Source organism: Sus scrofa, chromosome 15, assembly GCF_054392235.1.
Source record: "Sus scrofa isolate SSC_HxYL_T2T_F1_AM1 chromosome 15, Sscrofa_HxYL_maternal_Yorkshire_Landrace_v2.0, whole genome shotgun sequence".
Classification (NCBI taxonomy): Eukaryota; Metazoa; Chordata; class Mammalia; order Artiodactyla; family Suidae; genus Sus; species Sus scrofa.
In genome coordinates this window covers 110,958,240-110,980,748 of record NC_139397.1, presented here as the reverse complement: position 1 = coordinate 110,980,748, position 22,509 = coordinate 110,958,240, and the positions used below count along the sequence as shown (strand labels likewise).

General features: G+C 37.0%; 1 protein-coding gene across 1 annotated transcript in view; it reads left to right on the top strand.

Annotated features, from left to right (window-relative positions):
• Positions 1 to 22,509, top strand: part of TMEFF2 (transmembrane protein with EGF like and two follistatin like domains 2) — a 261,091-nt gene that overhangs the window by 231,453 nt on the left and 7,129 nt on the right. The gene's annotated exons all lie outside the window — the stretch shown is intronic.

Here is a 22,509-nt window from a genome sequence, read left to right as displayed (position 1 = left end):
AAAGGGAGTCACAGATCAAAAAAAATGATAGCTTCCTGTGACGTGTTTGCCTCCTTTTAAACACAGACTTGGAACTCAAGAATCTCACAATGTCTTCTATTACTTAATCTCTATATCAGGATTGTTTTTTATGTGAGGTTCTAAAGGTTGGACTGAAAAAGCAAAGGCTTTTAATTTTTACCTATTTCCTATTTGTTCTGTCGCCTTGGTACAAGACGATCACCTTGGAAACATTCTTTTGGTAAGCCATAGCATGTAAACGACCGGATGGGGATGAATAACTCCTCTATATTAAATGAATTATCCTTCCAAGATACCAGGGTATCATTCTACAAATTACATTTTTCCTACACTGTTTTGGCGTTCTTGGCTTCTGGTGAAGTTAATTAGCCTCACCTGAATGGGCAGACCATTCCTGGGCACCAGGTTCCTAAGTCTCATTTTTTTTTTTTTTTAAGTCTCATTTTTACAATAGGCGATTTGCTCCTTTCTGAATTTAGACTGTGGAATTCACCACAGGGGGAAAAAAATTTAATAAATTTTTTATGCCACTTTAACTGGCCATTTCATGAAGTCGGTGTGGGAGTTGTGTTTCCCTAGCAAGAGGAACTGTCTGCAATCTGTCAGGTAGTGCCCACACCACAGTTTTGTCTTGGACATTAAAAAACACAACAAAGCCTGCCCTCATCCCAGCATAGCATGTTTATGAGGGAGCTGAGGCTAGAGGATAAGCTTCTAGAATGATAACTGAAGAAAAAAACAAACAAACTTAAATTTAGAAAAAAAAAAAGCAATTTTAATAAGCTTAAGCTATCAATGGGGAAGAAAAAATGGAAAATCCAGTAGTCGAAGGAAACCAAGACATCAGAATGGTCTTCGGATGGATAATATAATTGCTACCTTTGACTGAATATGGCTGAATGCTTGGCACTTCATTAGTGCTTTTCTTTGAAATGACCTTCAATGAAAGAATTATTTTCACCACTGTAAAGATAAAGAAAGTTGGGATCAAAGTTTAAGCAATTTCCCCAAGGTCACCTAGCTATTAAGATGAGAATATGTGTAAACTGATACCTTTTTGACCACAAAGCTGCCTGACCTTGTTCCATTACACCAGCCTGCCTCTGGATATATAGAGTAATGGGGGAAAAAGTGGCAAGATGCATGTTGGTTACTTTTGAAACTATACAGTCAGTCTCTCGCGGTGGTTATTAAAGGAACCAGAAGCAAATCTCTAATGAGGATTAAAAATATCGTATCAAAGAACATGTTCAGAAACCTAAAAAAGGAAAAAGAAGTTGAGAAAAATTTGTTGACTTTTTGCTAAAATGTGCTGATGTGCAGATATTTATGTTTTTCTGAACATCTGGTGGATATTAGTATGTTTTTATTCATAATCTTCTGTTATTAATGATAAAGGGAAGCTGAGTAATTATGATATACTGCCATGATGAATGAATATCATGCATGGTTTTTTTTCCCAATGTATTATAGAATCTCATTATTCCATCAAACATAAAGACATAAAGTTATTTTTAAAAGGAGGACCATGAATGTTATTTTATTGTCACAAACTTGTTTCCATCAGAATAGATGGTATTGAGTCAGCAACCCTCGTTATCTATGAGATAAGAATACATTTTAAGTCATAAGATTTGCTGTTATTAACAAGTGACTCAAATTAAATTTTAACATTGCCTTGAGTTTGAGAAATAACCTAAACCTGATATGTATTTGTTTTGTCAAGAAAGAATTTCATGTCTTTTACAAGTAAAGACTTCACTGGGAGAGAAGTTCTTTTATTAGAGAGAGACACCATGGTTTTTGTCCCCTTGGTAGATTGTCATAACAAAGTATATCTTTACTGACCTTATAATCTTTCTCTCTGGCTTTTTTGAGGGCTCTTGAGCCACCCAGGGTTCTTGCAAGAATCCATTGAATATAACTGCATCCCTTCCATAGCATGCCAGTAATGACACATACCTAAAGGTTGGATAAGGCAAGCCTGGCAGACATCGGCTGGTCCTGCTGGAGAAGCAGCCTCCCCACAAGTGGGAGCACTGCACATATTTGCATGTGCCAGTCAGAGTGTGCCAACTTCTCTGCAGGACGGTGCAATAGCTTTTAGGGCTTGTACCACACTCCTTCATCCATGCCCTCTACCTTCACCTCCTTCACTCCCTGCTCCAGAAACTGACAGTTCCCCTAGGAGCCATGCTCTAGCTGCCATCTGACTTTCTGTATATGTTATTCTAACATGGAATACTCATTCTTCTTTCATTTGTCTCATTCTCATTCATCCTTCATGTTTCAGCTTAGATATCCTTCCTCTGGAAATGATAGGCATTATAACAGCCACTTCGGTTTATTAAACATTTACCAGGTGCCGGGCACTGTGCTAAATAAATGCTTCTTTACATTTAGAATCTCATTTACTTATTACAAATATTAGTTTAAAATAGCTGTAATTTATTGGATACTTACTATGTGTCAGAAACTGTTATAAATGTGTTACAGATATGCATAAAGGTTAAATAACTTGGCTGTAGTTACAGAGTCGGAGGGTGGAAAAAACCGGAATTAAACCGAGATAGTCAAGCTCCCAAGCCCGTGATCATATTGCCTCACAAGTATTAACAGGTAGAACCATTATTTCAACCATTTTAAAACTGAGGAAATGAAGGCTATTCACTTCCTGGAGTCAAGGCATTTCTGCATGCTCTTTGGCCCCTATCTTTTACCCAGTTATCACAGCTCTTTGTGTTTGCCTGTTTGCTTTTCTGTTTCCTTCTTTTTCGATGAGGAAACAGAAGCCTTGAAGAGTGAAGTCATTTGCCAAAAAAGTTAACAATATTAAATGGCTGTGTTGAGACCAAGCTTGGCACTCTCTTCCAAAGTCTACTTTTTCCCCTCTGCCAGATGACCTCCTGTAAATGAGAGCCAGGGCATGTTTTTTTCACAGACATGCATTTCCATGAAAAGGAAAGCAAAGTGACCTGAAAGGACGCAGCAGAGAATATTTATTTCTAAGTCTACTGCTCCATTCTTGTTTAGTTCCTTTAGATCCATTTGAAAACATGTTTATGAGGACGTGATGACAATAATGAGTAGAAACTAAAGCATTTATTAGGTACTTATTATTTGCTAGCTATTGTTCAGAGGATTTTATATGGGTAGTCTCACTTATTCCTCACTATAACAGTGTGATACAAAAACTCAATCATCCCCATTTTACAGACGTGGAAACTGATCCACAAAGGGGTATATGACTTACTCTAAATCCTACAACCAGTAGGTGGAGGAGCTAGATTCAGAACTCAATTTGGTGCAGTTCCTCACTGGTAGGAGAAATGAAATTTCTTTCCAATGTTACCAAAAATTCAATTACCAAAATTACATGACTTAGATAACATATAAATTGTGTATTATGAAAAGAATAGCAAACGTTGCCTTATGTTCAGAATCCCTCAGAGGATCCTGAGAAATACTTAGAGAATAAGAGAGAAATGTTTGGGCCTAAAGCATTTCATCTCATGTTTTGCTCTTAATTTCTTCAGAGTGACCCAGCCTGAAAAGATGATGAAGGGGCTTGAATGGCTCCAACTTTTTTTAGTAGGGAGACAGATGGGATCTTGAGACTCTGCAAAGCTGTTCCTCTGCTAGACATACTTCATCTTCCCTATATAAACTGATCTTCATTAACTCGTGCAGAAGATTCATTGTTCCAAGTCTCAGACAAAGACCCCCTATGTCATATGAGTTTCAGTCTGGCAGGGTTCTGAAAGGTCAGTCTTGTCACCTCCAGCCACAGACAGGACATGGACTGTCATTGCTTCCAGTGACCCAAGACCAGTGAAAAAAACAGAAATATGAAAGAAACTCTGACCCTTAAACATAATGAGCCTATTCCTATTAGAAAAGATTGTGGAGCCTCTAGGGCCTGAAATGTCATTCTCTCAAGTTTGGGAGCTGGAAAACCTGATTCTTAAGAACCAGATGAGGATATGAGGATGTGACAAAATATAGGGATTCAACAGGCCAAGGGAATTAAGATTTTACATTTTTAATATGAGAGATTGTTAAGTGATAAAAGCTTTGAATACTTCCAATCCAAACTAAACAAGAGTAAAATCTTATACGGGAAGACCTAATCATACCTTTTTATCATCCTATCTGCCGAAAAATCACTTGATGACCTTTATTTTTCAGTTCATGTATATTTTTCTGATAAAGAATATTTTTATAGAAAATTACCTCTACTACCTAGAAATAATCACTATCATTATCACTGACCAAATTACGGTGAACTTCATTCCACACATTATATATTTTAGTATCTTACTCATTTTTCTATGTCATCAAAATTCTTTACAATTGTATGATAAAATATTATTCTAGCTTAACAATATTTTATCATACAATTACACCATAATTTACTTAACTATAGTATACCACTCTTGAAAATTTAGGTAGTTTCTCAGTTTTTGATTTTTTTTTTTTTTGTATAAAGGGTTCTGCAATTTATTTATAATGAGACTTTGTCTGCTTTTGAGGCTCTTGATATACAATACCATCTTAGTTTCTGAAAGTTTGTACCGTTTTCTCTCCCACTGATGAATCTCAGATTCTTGTCTCTGCACCAGCTATCCCTGACCCAACTAACGTAAGATATAGACTTCCAATGACTACAGCTTCTCTCCAGAGAGACTAAATGGCCTCCTTATAAAGCGTACCATGCTGAATACTATTAACTGTCCTGTTATTGAGATCAGCTTTTAGACATAGTCTGATTTGAAGCTTACAAAATGAATGCATTATGCATGGTCCAATCTAAGTAAAGAGACCCAAACCATGTATGTAGTACAAAGACTAGAAGGAAATAAATTTGGATAGTGGTTTTCTTTAGGGTGCAAACAATGAGGACTCCTTCTACTTTCTATATTTGCTACAATTTTTAGGAAAAAAGAATTTTCCCTTTCATTTCATATTTCTTGTCATGCCTTTAAATCAATGTAAAATTGCTTTTAAATGAAAATACGCAATATACTTTATTTTTAAGGAAAAAAAAAGGTATAGAACTAAGCAATTCAGTCCTCTCAAAAAACACATTCTTCACACTGAATGATACACAGTTTCCTATTAGTAAGTGAAACACCTATAGACATAACTATACCTACAAATTCAAGTGAAGGAGGAAGGCAATCATAGGGATCTCTCCAGGCAAAAAAACATTTCTGTCTCAATTATCTATATCTTTCAGACAAGATTGTTTTCTGGCCTGGAATTATCCAGATGACTGCCTCTTTCATTTTTCCCCTTAACTCCATATGTACAACTCTAAGACAATTCTTTACCATTGAAAAATTGTGAAGAACACACCAGATTAAAAAGGAGAACACAAAGAAAAACTGGTTGTGGATATATGAGAATTCTCTGTACGCTTCCTATAAATCTAAACTATTTTAAAATTTTAGAAATTATTTTAAAAATGAGAACACACAATTTCTAGAGCTAGCTTTCTGCTCTTAATCCACCATATGACATTAGAGAATAATTGACTATTTCTGGCCTTCACCCTCTAATACATCAAGGGAAAAATACACACCGCACACATACAGATGCACACAAATTCATATATTTAACTTACTTAACATTTAGGAATGTTGTGATCTCAGACGAAATACTAACTACAAAAAAAAATTTAAATTAAATCACTAAACAAAGAAAAAAATAATGTAATTTAATAATTCTTTAGCCTAAATAGAATTTATGTTATGTAATGGAAATTGAAGAGAGCAAATCTATGCATTTCTTATCTTCAAATAACTCTCATTTTCTGGTGATAATTCTTTCAAAATGAGACAAAAATGCTTTACTTAAAAGCATTCCTCACTGATATTTCTTCATAATCTAATTTTTCCCTTTCATTTCATGCTATTTCTTGTCGTGCTTTTAAATCTACTTCTCCATGTCCCTTGTAGAGCATTACAAATGTCCTTCTTACTTTATATATCATGTTGAAGATTTCCATTTAGTGATCATAAATTTGCTTAATATTATTAATAGACATTTCATTCCTGATAATTTTCCTACTCAACTATGAACTTTTTTCAGTCAATATCAATTCTATTGTAGACATACCCAAACATAAACATAGTTTTCAATGTAGTCTCAAAGATCATAATCAGAGATCTGTCACATTTATACATCAGCGCTTAATTGTTTTTCCTGCAGTCTTCCCCATTATCCAAAAGCACTACCCAGATGTTCAAGCCAAAAGCCTAGTCATGTTTGATTCACTCCTCTCATTCAGCAATACTCAAACAAGTCATGTTCAGTCCACTTCCAAGACACATGTGGAATCAAAGTAATTTTCTTCTCCCTCCACTGCTACTATCCAAGTCAAGACTTGGACAGTGTCTTTCACTTACACTACTGAAAGGGTCTCCTGTGTGTTCTCCCTGCTTCCTCTGTTTTCCCTCAATTATCCATTTCCCAAACCAGTTAGATCTACTTGAAACTATCCAAATGGTTTCCTGTTGCATTTTAAATTAAATCAATACTGCTTAGAGAGGCATACAGAGTTCTACATAGTAAGGATCTTGCTGGTCGCTCCATTCCATTTTGACCCTCTCTTTTCTCCCCGTGGCATCCTGTTTTAGCCACAACATTGGCTCCCAGAATGTCCTTTTTTTTTTACCTTTGAGTCCTTTTCCATGTGTGCCACTCAGCAGGCTCTTTACCGGCCAGCTTTTTCTCATCCTTCCTTCTTCAATACCCTTTGTTCACCTCTCTAAAACAGCCACCCACTCTGCCCTGCTATATCTGAATACCGCTTTTTCTCTGTAACATTTCTAATTCTTGTTTGTTTTCAATTTTGTATATTATATGTATGATATGTATGACCTTCAGGAGAGAAACTTTGAGTCACCACTGTGCTCTCTGTACCTGTATTATTTGGCACATAGGAAGAGATCTTTTTTTTCAGTCAGTATTTTTAAGTGAATGAATAAATTAATGAGCTAATTAGGTATGGTCTAGATAGGAGCAAAGACTAGTGAAATTCAAGACTTCATAAGAAAAAAAAATCTGTCTTACCTTCTCTGGATTCAAAGGGCTACATGGCCACAGACCAAGAGCCCAGAGTGGTGGGTTGATATTGACAGCAATCATTACAGCAAATGGGAAGGGCTTGTCATACTCGACTCCAATCTCTGGATATAGCCATTTTGCGTTTTTCTATTTCACAACAGTCCCTATAAACCCCAATTTTAAAAGCCAGTTGTTTTACTTCCAATGGATAAACTAGGTGTTTGACTCTCTCCAAATTCAAATTTGTACATGTTTTATAACCCTTATTGATTTCTTGAGTGGTTAACCATGTACTTGGGGGACCTTCTAAAAGGTAAATTAACATTGTGAGACCACCAAGTACCACTTAGTTAATAACTAATTTGAAGCGCTAAATGCCATCCAAGTGGAAAGAAACTGTTAAGACCCACACCTCATCCTTAACTATTTCTAAAGAAGGTTTTGCACTCCAAGTTATCATTGATAAAAATTAAGAAAGTGCCAGAAGAAATCAACTGTCCAAAATTGGGAAGAAAAGAGAGAGAAAGAGACAGAGAGTATTCATAGCTATTTAGAATACTTGAAGAATGAGTTGTTAAAGATTAAAAAGATTTATACTTATCCAAAGGATAATATTTCAAATACAAGAACATATACTGTTCAAATGTCTTAATGGAGTACCCTAAATTCTCACCCTCCTTAAACAAAAGATGCTAAACAAACTGCAGCATTTTCTTAATGAATCAGAATTCCAAAACAGCATTAGTTATTTGGGAATCCTGAAAATGCATATAGATATAATGTGAGATATGATACTCTAGATGTGACCTGGAATTTTGTTGAAAAGGTCATTGATGTCAGTTTGCTTCTTGGTCATTTGCTTCTTTCTAATAAAGGTAAAATGCAGTATGATTTGTTCTATGACAAAATAAACAATGTAAGATAACGGCTTTTCTTATAAGATGAATAAATCAAAATGAATGGAGCCCCTTTCATAAACTTGCCCTTGCCTCTCAAAAATTCTTTACTGTGGTTATTACCATCCTTTAACACATCAGTACCTTCAAAATATAGTTTTTGTGTTGCAAATGCAGTGAACCATAGATATTTCAACATAAGCTTAAACTCAAGTGATCATATAATTTACTGCCCCAACTAGGAAACTTATACACGTGAAAGGAAGCACTCCGAATAATTATGCTAGGAAAATAAACATAAACCAAGATTGTACAGGTCACATACTAGCTGGAACCAATCTTTCAGCTCATTTTCACTGGCTCCTTATGAAATGTTAAAAAGTAGATGTTATCAGTGTGTAACTGTGTGGTTGCTAAATGGTTAACTATATTAGTTTGCTAGGGCTGCCATAACAAATTACCACAAACTAGGGGACTTGCAACAACAGAAATTTATTATGTCACAGTTCTAGAGGCTAAAAGTCTGAAGTTAAGGTGTTGGCAGGGCTGCACACCCCTCTAAAGTCTCAATAAGAGAATCCTCCCTTGCTTCTCCCAGCTGCTGGCGGCTGCTGCATTCCTTGGCTTATAGCAACAGAGCTCCAACTTCTGCCTCCATCTTCTCCTGCCCTTCAACTGTGTGTCTTCACATGACCTTCTTATAAGAACACCAGTCATTGGTGTTCGAGAGCCCTCTCTAATCCAGTATAAAACATCCGAACTAATTATTTCTCTATTTGCATTTTGAGGTCTAGATACACATGAGTTTTTGGAGGACATTATTCAATCCAATGCAGTAATCAATAAAATATTTGGTTGTTATTTTATCAAATAATCACTAGATGTAAGATTTTACTGATTATAAATATATATATATATATATAATACTGGGCATGAAAAAGACTTCTTTGTGGGTATTTTCCTGTCTCTGTAACATGTTAAAAGGAGGGACTACATGGAAATCTATGAAGGATTATCATCAAAAGGTGTTTTTTTGATTTTTGGTTTTTGTGTTTTGTTTTTTTTTTTTTTTTGCTTTCTAGGGCTGTATCTGCAGCATATGGAAGTTCTCAGGCTAGCAGGCAAATCGGAGCTACACATGCCAGCCTACATCACAACCACAGCTAACATGGGATCCAAACCGCGTCTGCAACCTACACCACGACCCACTGAGCAAGGCCAGGGATTGAACCCGAGTCCTCATGGATACTAGTCAGATTTGTTTCTGCTGCACCACAACGGGAACTCCCTCAAAAGTTTTAATATAGGAAGCAATGCCACCTTTAATAACAGTCTTATTATGCTTAAATATAAAGATACTTGATTCACAGACATATATCAAAATATAATTGAGCAATATTATCAACATGAAAGTTCAACACCATGAAACTGTTCAGAGGCTATGCTATATTCAGAAATTACTTCTGTCTGAGAGACTTTTCTGACTTTTTCAATATCAGTTTTATCTAGAATGCCTGTTTGAAATGTCAAACCAATGTCAGAAATACAGCACAATCAGCTGCACTTGTTTCTTAAACTTATTTTACCTTATCCTTGAATATGAAGAGATGGTATATCTTCTTACCCTTTCAGTAAGAATCAATTACATTAATTTGGTCAGATACCAACATATGGCAGTACTCCAAATTTATAAATGAATCTAAGTCTACACTGTAAATTTTCTAACTGCCCTTTCTGGGCCATGACATCATACAGGAGAAATGTGCAAACCCATCAACCCATCAATTGCCTGTACTTGCTCTTTCAAGTCATTTATAGATAGCTTTCTTTTCTTTTATGGTTAGAAACACATTTTTGCCCTGCAGCCTTTTGCCTTTCATTGAAGAAGCCTGAAGTACAGAGCAAATATGGCTTTTACCTCTGCATCTAATTCTGTCACATTAAATATATCCACCCTACTGAGTAGACTAGAGTTCTCCACCTTCTTGCACCTTACCTTGTCGTTTAAGGTAGAGGCTGTCTGTGCCTTTAAGGACACATCGCTGAAGTGCAGCTGGTTCCGTGATGCAACAACTAAGAGGGTCTAATCTTTTGAAAGCCACCACACCAAGGTACAGGTGGCTTCCAAATATGTTGCCTGTGCTTATCCTATCCATTCATTTATTCATGCTACTTGTTGAATACCCACATATTGGAGCTCCCCGTTCTTTTCTCGTGTGCCCTGAGTGGGTAACATGTATGTTCACTCATTTATCTACTGTAGCCACCAGATGGCTTGAGTGACTAAAGCGCCCGGGCTGGTTGTCTCCTCTGAGACAAATATTATCCTTTTTTACGTGCGTGGTAATGTGAAAAATTTGGAGATGCCATGGTTTAATGCAATGTTTCACAGAATGGAGTCTGGTAGACTAGTCCTACCAATGTTCATAAAAAGAAAATGGGAGGTTTCTTAGACAAGTGAGTTTAGGAGCACTCCATAATGTGTGTTCTTTCTAGGCATCTCACAATGCAGGTTAGCCTTTTAAGGACTCAGAAAACCAGCAGTAAAGAAATGCATAAAACTGTGTTGAATCCACTCTTTCCCAAACTTCTTTGACTAGAGAACCCCTTTTCCTGTGCAGTCTGCTCCAGAAGTAGCAGTGCATCGACAGAGCTCCCCTTAGGAAATTCTGGTCCAGAGAGTCTGTCCCTTGTTCTTAAGGCCTCCAATTTAGAACCAAGAATGGTTGTTTTGTCCTGCCCAAGAAACTAAAGAGATGGCCCTCCCCTGCAGCACTACTCATGTGCTATCAATGCCTGCTGTTTGCATCAGCTCTCCTAATTGTCACACTGCCACAAATAGTGACTTCGCTTCCGTTTATTTCTATTTTGTCTTCTTTCCTGCTCCCATTGCTTCTCTTATAATTTTATCTTTTCTATAGACCAGTTGAACTTCTAAAGATATCACCAACAGGCCAATGCTCCTTTACTCCCATCTGGAAACTGAACCAATCATAATTATTGATATAATCTGCACCTTTTCTCAGCTATGTCATTTGCTTCTATATCCAAGAAAATGCTTCATTTGCTTTCACACAGAGCGTTCTTGTTGCTATTCTGTTCTTTATCTATCAGAGCCATTAAAGAAGCCTGGAGATTTGTGAGAGCTGGTTTTAAGGCACCTGGAATTTGACGACATTTAGAAGTCTCTCACAGAGGCTGGCATTTGTTGCAGGCACACGGCTTGTTCTTTGAGTCTTGTGTCTCAAAAGAGGCAAAGACATTCTAAAATAAAATGAATTGTTCAGGCTGACTACCAAGTTCAAGTAAGGCTTAACAGCTGAAGGCCCCTGATGACTTTCATCACATCCAGGGTGGGTGTGGGCAGAGAAGCACTGGGCAAGCCATTGATCACACACTCCTGGACATGGAACAGTTGATGAGATGGTGCTTTAAGAGAAGGAGCTGAGATAGACTTGGGACCACAAAGGTGGAACCACAGCACTGGTGTAATTATCAGGGGAAGGAAGCAGGATCCAGGGAGCGGGAAAACACAGCACTGGATGGCCAGAAACAGAGTGAGATGAGAAGGGGCTCAGTGGAGCCAGGAGCATTGTGATCCAAATCACCTGAGTGTCATAATTGCCTGGGGCACTTTTTTTAAACGACAAACTTCATGTCCCTCAGCTGTTGATTCTGATTCAGTTGATCAGGACCAAACTCTGGAAACCTATTTTTAACAAGCATTTAAGGTGTGTCTGCCCTAGAACAAGGAACACTGCCCTTAAAAGAGGAATTTTAGGATAATAACCCATGCCTGTATCTCAGTAAATGCTGTCATATATATGAGGTCATAGCAGGACTGTATTTATACAAAACTCACATACATGTATACACATGCTTCTATGAGGGCATCAGAGTATCAAGAACACTTCCTAAGATTCTGTAACACCCCAATGCCAGGGTTTGGTACCTATAAATGTTGTTCAGGTATCTAGCATTGCATAATAGCCCCCCACTCTGACTGTCTACAATTTCTAGGCTAGGCAGTATATTAATGTTTAGAATTAAACATTAAACTTAAATATTGCACTTAAATATTATGTAACATTTCTAGCTATTTCAAGTGCTTTTACCACAAAACTTTTAGAGCTTATTTCTTTTTATTTTTCCAGAAGTCCAGTTTTAAAACTGTTTCCATAGAAAATTTTCCCTCATTCCTAGTGTTTTCTCAAGCACTTTTTAGACTCTGCTCAAAAGAGTCTGCTGAAGAATAAGAACTATACCTTTGTTCCTTAGTTTAAGAAACTATAAAAGCTCTCCAATTATTTTCAGAGTGCTCTTGTAGAAAACCAAGCTGATCACTAGGCTTATTCACTGCAATATCATCATGTTTATCTGCACTGTAGTTTTGGTGTTTACCATCTATTATTTTAAAGTACAAGAATAAATACGTGGTTGTATTTAGAAACAGGCGGCTAAGGAAACTAGTTCCTTCATACATAATCCTAGTTCCTATTTTGAAATAGGATTTTGAAATGCATTTACCTGTATTTTTCTTTTTCTTTTTTTTTTTTTTTTTAACTGCTCCACAGCATATGAACTTCCTGGGCCAGGGATCGGATCCCAGCCACAGTTGTGACCTAAGCTGCAGCTGCAGCAATACCAGATCCTTTAACCCCCTGTGCCAGGCAAACCTGTGTCCTGGCGCTACAGAGACACCACTGATCCTGTTGTGCTACAGTGGGAACCCATGGTTTAGTTTTTAAAATAAGTTTTTTTTGTTGCCCTGAAAAAATTCAATCATCATTTCTCACTTCTGGACAATAGTGTAGATACAGGGTGAAGGGCAGATTAGAATCTATGAATTCAGAACTGGCCACACATGGTTCTGGTGTGATTTTTGAGATAGGACATGCATATAGATATGATTTTTTCCACCAAGAAGAACTAGATTTTCCATATTCTTCAATGCTTACATGAAGGTGGTTATAAATGCTTCATTTAAGAATCACACCTGCTTGGTTAACAGAGGGAATATATTATTTTAAAAACTAGATGATATACTCCTATCTCCATTTGCTCTACCAGAAACTATAGAAAGAAGGACCCATGTCCCTTTCTCCTGGTCCATTTCTAGAGGGTCTGTGCGATACTTCTCCAGCAGACATTCTTTCCTAAGGCAATTCTCACTCTTTCCTCAGTCATTTCCTGATGCCACCCTTACCCTACAAAAATCATTCCCCCAACATGATGTTAAGATTCTTTTTCTACTGATATACCTTCTGGATGTTTCTGGCAGCTTCTCCGTGCTGGGCAACTGTGTCAGTGGGATAACATAGGAAAGTATTCCTTTCTTTTAAAAAAATGTGTGCTTAGTATCTTTTCTGTGCTAGGTGTAGAGATTGCAACCGTAAAATAAACAAAGACAACAATACTTGCCTTTACAAGGGAGTTTTTGAGCTAATGTATCACTCAGACAAGTAAAGGGTGATTAAAATTTGATGTGAAAAGTGCTAGGAGAGGGGATGGTTTTAGATAAGGTAGGCAGTGAGTCTAGACTGAGTGGTCAGGGAGAGAAGATTACAGAAGGTCCTTAGAGGAAGTAATGTCAATGAGACCCGAATGATGAGTAGGAGTTAGGTATAATGGATGATAAGTGGGGAAAATGAATATTCCAGATAAAGGAAACCACATATGGAAAGTCCTAGGGGGCAGAGAGAAAATTCATCTAAGTGTAGGAGGATGCAAGAGAATTACAAGAGGTGAGAATGGAGAAACTGAGAACAGATTCTGAATGACCTTCTAAGTAACATTAAAATTCAGTTCGCTGGAGGAGTTAATGAGTAATAATAATTGTTTCTTTGGGGATTTTAAGCTGGGTCATTATGCATTCACATTTTTCTTCTAGAGAAATCACTCTGGCTCTAGTGTGGAAAACTGACCTGGAGATAATGATGGTTTGATCTAAGAGAGTAGCCATAGAAAGGTAGAAAAATGAACAAATTTGGTAGCTACTTAAGAAGTAGAAATCATAGGACTTGGTGATCTACTCAGAATTGGAACGTGAAGTCCAAATTTCTTTTTGGGGTTGACGAGTGGATGAACACACCTGGCCTAAGAAGCAGGGAAAGGAAGTAGGAGAAGAAGCTGATGAGATTGAGGTGCTTGTGAGACACTCGGTACTTTGATATATGGATATGAAATGCTATTAAATGTGATATGGGCTGGTGAATCAGAATCTGGAAGTCAGAGGTATTGAGATGACAGCAGAAGCCTTGGATGAGTTAGAGCTCCCTTGGTGAGAATGGTTAAAGTGTAAAAAGAAAACTTTAGGAAAATATCAACACTTTAAGAATTAGTTGCGGAAGAGAAGTTCACAAAATAAAGGACCAACCAAAAAAAAACTTAAGAGGTAGGTGGTATGCAAGTCCAGGGAAGAGAAGGCTTCAAAGAAGTGGTCAGCTGTATCAAATTACTGAAAGACTGGGACAGTTGAGGTCTGATAAGAACAACTACTTTTGGCAAGAAAGATGGTGGTGGTTGACCTTCTTGAAGCAGTTTCTCTGAAGAAGTGATCAGGGAGCATGATGGGTTAAACAGTGCATGGGAGTTAGTGCAGGAAGTGAAGAATAGGAGCAGAGATACCACTCTTAAGAAGTTCGGCTGCAAGGGGTGAAACGGAGACAAGAGGTCTAGCAAGAGACACCAATTGAAAGAGGGAGGTCTATGAATTGTTAAGAAGGAAGACACTTGAAAATGTTTAAATGCTGATGGCAAGGAATAAAGAAGATACAGGAGAGAAAGGAAATAATTGATGGAGAAAGCCCTTGAGAAGGACAGAAGTGTTGGGATTCATGACGGCTTGGCCTTAGACAAGAAATCTCTCACAAGGTCAAAGGAAGGAAAAAGGAAAGAATTGCTTTTCATAGCAGCAATAGGATACAGGTGAGATAAAAAGGAGTCATAAAAGGCAAACAATAAATAAGATATGGAGGCCAGATGTTGTCTTGTGTTTTAGTTAAGTTCTTAACTGTATGGTCTACATGTTACACTGGAAAGAACTGTGGTTTTGACCCCAGTTGTGCTTATCAATTGTGTAAACTTTTAAGACAAGTAATTAAACCTACTTGAGGTTGAGTGTCCTCATTTATATAAAATGGGGTTCTTATAAATCTATTTTGAAAGGCTGTATTAAGGAATATATTTTTTGGCTAGGCCTGCAGTATGCGGAAATTCCCAGACCGGGTATCAAACCACCGCCATAGCAGCAACCATAGTGATGATGTCAGATCCTTAACCTATTGTACCAAAGGGAACTCCAAGGAATACATTTTTGTCACATTAAGTATTAACACAATACTAGGCTGTAGATTCTCCAGGAATTGAGGATACATTTATTATCATCCTGTCTTGAGATCTGTCTACCTGGCTGTTTAGAAGACAAGCAAAGTCATGTGGAAACAACCAATAGATATAGTATATTACATATAGTACATAGCACAGTGCCAGACACATAGTAGATACTCAAGAAATATTCATATAACAAATTATTGGAAGCCAATACTTTTGTCCTATATACATTATTAAAGTCTTTATTTCTGCTGTGTTTCAGTAAATGCTCCAGCCTAAATCCTTCTTGTTCTCTGTTGGCTAATAATTTCAGAGTCACATAGGAAACAAATATGCGAAGGTTTAGCTTAACTATTTATCCATTGCTGCATATGCAACCTATAAAGGAGAAAATAGTTTGACTCACACAGCAAGAAGGCAAAAGTGGGCAGTACCTGAACCATATGTCACTTGGGTTGTCATTTTCAACAGTGTCATCAAAAAAGCTTACTTAAAAAGGATGCCCAGATTAGCCACTAAGCAAATAAATTTGGCCAGAAATGCATAGGTTTTAATTCAGGACAAAAGAAAAAAGGGGAGGGGAGTATAGGTGGCATAAAATGGCTTCTCATAATTTTCTTCTTTCTCTAAGGTTTTTTTAGTAAACTTTGTCTTTGAAGAGCAGCTTGGAAGAGAGAAGGGTTGCTGCAGCAAGAGCTCAGTGGGGAGAGCTGGAGCAAATTGCCCCAGATAGGCTTAAGGCAACTCCAGCTCTGGACTCCCAAGAAGCTAATGAACCATAGATCTCTGCCTCTTCCCAAGGCCTGATATTTACAAAGTGTTGTCAGAGACATCTGAAGTTCCATAAAATACTATATTTTTAAAAGGTCTTCAGGCTTAATCCTCTAAACCTATAGGAGTTACCCACTTGCTGAGAGTTAATAGGCTCTTGACTGAATGGTGAAGTTTGAAAAGAACCATTACAGGCAGAGTGCAGTTTGCCCCAGTAGCCTGCTCTCTTCATTCTTTGGAGGGCTCTGCCATCTGAAGCCAGGCAGGGCATTTCTAAGGCAGGGGACAGAGAAAATGGCTAAAGATATGCTTATCTTTTTTTCCCTAATAATAAACACATTTTCTTCTTCTTTTTTTTTTTTTTCTTAAGAGGTCTAGAATTTCTGACTAAATCTGTAGAAGACTCGAGATGATGTCAAATTCTTAAATTTATTAAAATTGTATTTGTATAAGTTAAAATGGTACATACAAGTTCCTCTCCCAAGATTTTACAGATTTCTCAGCTTTTATCCATGTAACTATATTACCATAGAAACAGATAACAAAAGCTCATGCACATTCTCACCCAGTACTGTTGCAACTCAGTCACTCCAGTCCTCAGTTTACTATGTCCATTTCAGATGCTGGTACTTTTTCCAATTTAAATTCAGGTGATTCTTAAATAATGCCATTGTCTTGCCTGAGAAGGTAGTAACACAAAAATTAGTTTTCCTCCCCATTTTTAAAATTTTCTGTCCAATTAGAAAATTTATATATGCAAGTGGTGATGTGGATAATAATCACATTTCACATTTTATATTAGTGCTTGATCAATAGTAGGATCAAGAAAGAATTTCTCTGCAACCTCATCCACCTTGCTCTCAACCCTCTTTTGCTTAGTTAGCAAAGTTTTGGATCTAAATAGTTTGTTACTCTTATGAAAAAAAGTATGATAATGCTCAACTTGCAGAAGAAACGTTGAGTTTGTATCATGTTAAGAATTTGATCTCTATTCTGAAGTTATTTTTCTAAATCTTTAAAAGATAGTAACTAGGGGAGTTCCCGTCATCGCTCGTGGTTAACGAATCCAACTAGGAACCATAAGGTTGCGGGTTTGATCCCTGGCCTTACTCAGTGGGTTAAGGATCTGGCATTGCCATGAGCTGTGGTGTAGGTCACAGATGTGGCTCGGATCTGGTGTTGCTGTGGCTCTGGCGTAGGCCAGCAGCTGCAGCTCCGATTAGACCCCTGGCCTGGGAACTTCCATGTGCCAAAGGTGCAGCCCTAGAAAAGACAAAAAAAAAAAAAAAAAAAAAAAAAGAAGAAAGAAAAGAAAAAAAGAGATAATAACTAGGAATGCTGTGATCGGGCCTCTGCTCTTTACAAAACTTTTAGAATCAACTGTGTCCCTAAATACACCCATATCCTTTGCACTATGCTGTCCCTTTTAGCTAGCATTCTCATTGGAGCCTCGGTCCTAGTGGCTTAAAAAAGGAGAGTTGCTTCTCATCTGCTCATCTGTGCCTTGAACAAACTATGAGAGCAGGTGAGGCTATTACAGAATTTGTCAAGTTCCAAGAACCCATATTGCATTACATTCAGAACCCACTCAATAGGAATGCTTTTCTGATCTTTAAAAAAACTTTGATTGCAATTCAAGCTAGATATGAGGTTTTACTGCCACCTCATATGTTTATACCTGATAAGATAAGGACAGGAAATCTTAAGAATTATATGTCTTCTTTGAAACCTACTCTAATCAACAATGGGACAATCATAACTTTACTTTTAAATTCGTAATTTGTTTCTGTCCCAGGCACAATAAAATGGAAAGAAGATAGTTTTTCTTTTTCTACTTGGTTAAATAAAATTACTGTCAAGCTGCTTTCGAGATAGGGAAGTAAGTAAGAGAAAAGTAAAATCGAGTGATCATAACAGGTATGTGAATATCTCAGTACTGGAGGTTTCTGGTACTGTTATAAATGTGAAAAATAGAAGTTCATATAAATATATCCAAAATGGAAATTCCATGTTGCTGGAAAAATGTGGCACATTTTCTTTGCCCAAAGGAAAAAGCAGTTGAAAAGATAATAAACCAAACTGTACAACTCACATGCATGTGCTTGTCAAGATAATTTGTGATGTCAAAGCATGAGGTTAAAAATTGAATTTAGATCCACAAACATATTGTTCCCCACAAGGAAGACAATACATAATAAAGATCACTTTATGCTACCATGCCTAAATTAGAGACATAGTAAGTATTTAATATATTCTGCACCCTTTGTAAAAGTAAAATGTCTCATAATCAAGGCAAAATTATTTCCTTTGTTTACCACACCTAAATAATGTCCCTATTACTCTGCTTACCTCTCCTAGACTATCAAAAATAATAATTTGCAATAAATGGTTATTAGTTATTGTAAGTCAATATTAGCAACAGAAATAAAATATTACTCTTAAAATTCAAAGAACCTAGAGTTATGAAATAACCCAACCTACCATAGAGTAACACTCTACAACATCTGAAAAACAGTAACCAATCTGAGAAATTTTAATACCACTACAAACTCACTACTTCACTGTATAACTCATTTCCCTATTGAACAGCTCTGGTTGCTTAAAAATGTGCAGTAGAAATCTGTCTTTCTAAAGCATACTCTAAATCTGGATGATACCTCTAGTTTAGGATCTTTCCAACTTATTCTGAAATCCTTACACAGGATCAGACTCCTCCCGGGGAATCCTAAAGGATTTGTATATATTCTAAAGAAAGGCCTAATTAAAGCAAAATAAGGCTACCTCCAGAGAAATATCATCTGACTGGCCCCCCAAAAGTCTTCCCAGATTGTAAGGCACCATGGGTAGGGTCTTGATCCTTTAGCCAATAGGTGTATAAATTTGATCTTACAATCCCCCAGAATTCAGTGGGCTGAAGAAAGCTGATCTGTGGCCTCCAAAATGCATGGGAACTCAGAACTAATCAATTCACTCAAATAAAATCTATAACTTTCAAATGGATGAGATAGCCAGGTGGTACTGTCAAAGCCATTCCCAATCTGTAGACCACATAGAAGTCAAATTATTTTAAGACTGTTTAGAGAGCAGAGCATCAAGACAAAGAGAAATGGGTTGACCGAGTGAATATTTCATAGCATTGGACACTAACAGTCTATTGCATTCATCTCCACACCTGGGGACCCTGATTTATTAGTTCAAGTTGGCTTCTCAGGGCACACCACCTTGGAGAGCGCTTGACTAGATGGCACAACATGACATCCAGATGCTACTTTGGCCAAGCTCTAAACCTTAGCCAAAGGGAAACATCCTTTCTTCAGATATTAGGATAGTTTTAGTCAAAGTTTACAGTCATATTTCTGCTTCAATCCATAATGTGTTGCTTTGATAGATTAATTCTCTGAATGACATCTTATTTCCAGTTTGGGGGGAAGGAGGCAGAGGTAATGATAAACACGCATGTATACACATATACACACCCTACTCTGAGCTGTACTGGTTTAAGTCCCTGAACTGCTATGCCCAGCTCTGCCCCTCTTTATATGCACTTAACTCACTTGACTTGTGCTAAAGCCTTGCCATTTGCCATTCTCTCTGTCTTTTCAGCTTGCCCTGTTTCTTTCTCTAAAAGTACCAGGTAGAAATAATACATGTAGCTATACTTTAGAGCAGGCCACTTCCATAGCTCTTGACTGGAATATTGACTAGTAATGGGCATGCAGCTCCATTACCTCTATTGCAAATAACAGATTATACCAACATAATTTCTTTAAAAAGTCAGGATCTGATTCAGAATGAATGATTTTTAAACATTTAAACAGGAAACTGGGCAAGGATTTTAAACAAAGACACAAAGAGTTTCTATCATCAGCACTATCTCTCTTACAAGAAAGAGCACAACCCTTACATTAAACCTCTTTTTATTTTTTTTATTTTTTTGCTTTTTAGGGCTGTACTCGGCATATGGAGGGTCCCAGGCTAGGGTTCAAATAGGAGTTACAGCTGCTGGCCTATACCACAGCCACAGCAATGCAGGATCCAAGCTGTGTCTGCAACCTACACCACAGCTCAGAGCAATGCCAGATACTTAATTCACTGAGCTAGGCCAGGGATCGAACCCTCAACCTCATGGTTCCTAGTTGGATTCATTTCCCCCGTGCCAAAACGGGAACTTCTAAAAACCTCTTTTTAAATGGTGAACAGAGTTGATGTCCAAATCGTCAACCCTGGAAGAAAAGACACACTTCCAAAGTATCGTTTTTCTATGATTTAAATCTTTAAGTGCTTTGCTTCAATATCTATGCGTAAATATCAGTATTACAAATATCCACTATGGTCCACACACATATTCAGTTGGTATATTAGTTTTCTGTGTCTCTACTCTTCTTAATATACTTAAATCTCATTTCTAAAACATGTCTATTGCATTACTAGAAGTGGTTATATATTTAGGTTTTCAATCAACTGGTTAGTTGTTTGGACGGACTGTAAATTTGTTGACATATATTGATGATTCCTCATTTTCTTGCCCAGGAATCATTTCTTCCACTCATTTATTTTCAATCTCTCTAACCTTCTTATTTGACAGTATCCTATGAGCAACATAACAGAGCACTCCAAGCTCATAAAGAATGGTGTAAACTAATTAGCAGATTTTATGATGGAAACTATTCTCCTCTCACGTGATCAACCTGTCTGGATAATGAACTTTGTGAAAATGCCCAGCTCTTACTATGCTAAGGCAACAGTTTCACTCAAGCAAGCTTCTATTTTGCCCTTGGACTTCAGTTCCTAATTGTGGATGTGGCACAAATCCAGAAACAAAAGCAGTATAGGATGAAGGACAGAGTTAAAAATAAAATAGCCTTAAAACATAGATTTTGGAGTTAAGAAATTTCTTGATCTTCTTTTGCAAGTGACAGAAAGAAAAATAGCCCTAATAAGATGTATTTGAAAAAATACTATGACCAAAATCACAGTGTAGGTGAAATGTAGGGAAGTTACAGAAAATCCCCCCACATGCAAGTGTGCAGAAGCACTGAAGGGTTACTAACGAACACTAAATAGAAGTGTTGAATTGTTTGTTATGGGGAGAAGATCCAGAAATAAGAGTGAAAATCAGTGCTGGTTCATTACATCAGCAGTGAGGCTGGCAAACCCCACTGCTCAACTCCCCTTTCAACAGCAGGTGCATGGTTTGTCCACTCTGACTTGCAGCCCCCCGGCCAAGGCACAGCATGAACCCAGCCTTCATGGAGTCATGAGTGACTACAAGCCCTCTCAAGGGGTGTCTAAATACCATAATTGCTCTGCTTCTATTTTGGTCACATACTCCCATATTGGAAATTTTACCCCACACTGTCTATTTCAGTTGTTGTGTGTTTGCTTACTGCAGGTGCTGTTTGTTACCAAAGACACCATGACACAAAAGTCCAAAGTTGCCTGGAAGAATCAAAAAAACCAAAAGGGAAAGTCCTATATATTCTTAGTCTTTTCTATGGAAGTGGTTCACTCAGTTTAATAACCGTATCAAAAGAGAAATATTATAATACAAAAAAACATCCAAATTGGTAAAGAGACAGAGATGTAGAACAAATGAATGATTTCAATGCCATCTCCAGTCTCTTCAGCATACCTTTGATAAATTCTTTATTAATATGAGTACATAATTTGAATATTATCCATCATACCAATGTACATAAATATCCCTACACAAGAAAGCATTCAATATATTTAACAATTTTCTCCAAATTCTAATGTTTTGCAGATGACACCTAGATCTTAAAATGTATAGTTATTTTATAGCACTGCTTAAACATAAATAATACATTTGTCTAATTCACTAATACTGAAGATACTTTTTTCTGATGATGAATATAGTCATCATCCATGACTGCCAGTAAAAATTATAAGGATGCACTACAATAAAAAACTATACCCCTATGTGGAAATGGTAGAAAATAATCTATTTCATAAAAAATAGTAATTTGTTCTCAATCTTCCATCACTGAAAGAATCCATTACTGCTGACCAATTACTGTGGTATTGAAGTGTCTTTAGACTGAAGTCAAGAGTTATATTTTTCATGCATTCAGCAAGAATTTTTAAATATATCAGGTCTCAGAGTACAGAAAAAACTCCAAAAGGCAAAACTTTATATTATAAAATGAACATGTAAAGAGTCAAAAGACTGCTTAGACATGGCATTACAAATGAGAAGCAAATGTATCTAGACTAATAATGTTCATGAAAAAAATTAATATCTTTACAGAAACATAAGAAAACAAAACGTTAGTGACAGAGAAAGTGTTCATTTTATTTCATTTTTTTAATTTTTTTTTTTTTGCTTTTTAGGGCTGCACCTGTGGCATATGGAAGTTCCCAGGCTAGGGTTAAATCGAAGCTATAGCCGCCCAGCATA